The 2,223-nt window shown below is 39.9% G+C and overlaps 1 non-coding gene across 1 annotated transcript; it reads right to left on the bottom strand.

Annotated features, from left to right (window-relative positions):
• Positions 1-849: 849 nt before the first annotated feature.
• On the bottom strand, positions 850-952 carry LOC114230374 (U6 spliceosomal RNA). The gene has a single exon (XR_003616270.2). It is a non-coding gene; the product is annotated as a U6 spliceosomal RNA (small nuclear RNA).
• Positions 953-2,223: the final 1,271 nt, after the last annotated feature.

The following is a 2,223-nucleotide window of genomic DNA, read 5'->3' as shown; positions in this document are numbered from 1 at the left end:
GTCCCTCCCAACTGCCCTCCCCTGCAGGCTTGATCACCCCCAACTGCCCTCCCTTGCAGGCCTGGTCCCTCCCAACTGCCCTCCCCTGCTGGCCATCTTGTGACGGCCATCTTGTGTCCACATGGGGGCAGCCATCTTGTTTGTTGGAGTGATGGTCAATTTGCATATTATTATATTAGATAGGATTAGATAGGATAGAGGCCTGGTGCACAGGTGGGGGCCAGCTGGTTTGCCCTGAAGGGTGTCCTGGATCAAGGTGGGGGTTCCCTTGGGGTGTGGGGCAGCCTGGGCAAGGGGCCTGTGGTGGTTTGCAGGCCAGCCATGCCCCCCCAGCGACTCAAGCGGAAGCCCTGGTATCTGGGATTTATTTATCTTCTCTAATTGAAACTTTGTAGCCTTGAGCGGAGCCAAGCCTCCTGCTCGCTCTGTGGCCACAGCCATTTTTTGTTGGGATTTATTTATCTTCCATAATTGAAACATTGTAGCCTTCAGCGGAGGCCAGGGCAGGCCAGGACTTCAGAAGTTTGGCTTCCTCCATTGCCGGGGAAACCCAAGCCTCCTGCTCGCTCTGTGGCCGCAGCCATCTTGGTTGGGTTAATTTGCATACTGTCCCTGATTGGCTGGTGGGCGTGACTTTTGGGTGTAGTGGGGGTATGGTCAATTTGCATATTACTCATTTATTAGATAGGATTGGAGGGGTTCATTTTCCTCTCCCATTCAGCTCTATTGAGATATCATTGACAATATTGCATAAGTTTATGGTGAATGATGATTTGATACACATGTATACTGGGAAATGTTTACCACAAAGTCAATACCTTCATCACCTCACATAACATTTAACTCTCTAAAAATATGGAACAGTTAACGAATTTGCGTGTTATCCTTACTCAGGGGTTATGCTAACCTTCTCTGTATCATTCCAATTTTAGTATATGTGCTGCCATAATAAGGATGGTTAAATATTTATTGAGAATCTATTATGTACCAGATATCATTGGGCCAAACATATGGTGATGGAAGGAGACTAGACTTCAGGTAGTGAGCACACAATGCAGTGTACAGATGCTGTATTATAAAGTTGTGCTGCTGAAATTTACATAAGTGAGGTCTTTTAGTAAATTATTTTTCCATGTCTGATTTCTGACCTCTAGGTCCATCTACATTTTTGCAAATGGCAGGATTTGTTTCTTTCTTAAGGCTGAATAATGTAGCAATGAACATGGGAATGTAGATATCTCTTTGAGATCCTGTTTTCATTTCTTTGTATATCTACTCACAAGTGGACTGCTGGATCATATGGTAGTTTTATTTTTAATTTTTTGAGGAATCTTCATACCTTTTTCTGTAATGACCATACCAATTTACATTAAAACACACACACACACACACACACACACAACAACAACAACAACAACAACAACACAGTACACTAGGGTTCTGTTTTATCCACGTCCTTGCCAACACTTGTTATCTCTTGTCTTTTTTATAATAGCCATATAGCCATCCTAAAGGTATGAGGTCATATCTCATTGTGGTTACAATTTGCATCTTCTCAAATAACCAACTCTTATTTTGATAATCTTTTCTATTTTTTCCTAGTCTCCATTTCATTTATTTCTGCTCTACTTTTCATTATTTTCTTTCTTCTCTTAACTTTGTTCTTCTTTTCTAATTTCTTGAGTTATAAAGTTGGGTTTTTCGCTTGAGATCTTTCTATTTTTTAATATAGGCAGTATCACTACAAACTTCTCTTTCAACACTGCTTTTGCTGCTTCCCATACATTTTGGTATGTTGTGTTTCCATCTCAATCTCAAGACAGTTTTTATTTCCCTTTTGATTTCTACTTTAACCCATTGGTTGTTCAGGAGCATGTTTAATATCCGCGTATTAGTGAATTTTCCAAACTTCCTCTTGTTATTGTTTTCTAATTTCATACCATAGTGGTTGGGAAAAATAGTTGCTGTTATTTCAGTCTTTTTAAAAAAATTGTTAAGATTTATTTTGTGACCTAACATATGATCTATCCTGAGGAATGTTACATGTATATTGGGTAAGAACATGTGTTCTGCTGGTGTTGGAGGGAATGCTGTTTATTAGGTCCATTTGGTCTATAATGTTGTTTAAGACTGCTGTTTCCTTACTGATTTTCTGTTCATATGATCTACCCATTGTTGATAGTTCCCACTATTATTGCAATGTTGTCTATTTTTCTTTTCAGT

Source organism: Eptesicus fuscus, chromosome 16, assembly GCF_027574615.1.
Source record: "Eptesicus fuscus isolate TK198812 chromosome 16, DD_ASM_mEF_20220401, whole genome shotgun sequence".
In the NCBI taxonomy this organism is placed as follows: domain Eukaryota; kingdom Metazoa; phylum Chordata; class Mammalia; order Chiroptera; family Vespertilionidae; genus Eptesicus; species Eptesicus fuscus.
This window is presented reverse-complemented; position numbering and strand designations above follow the sequence as displayed.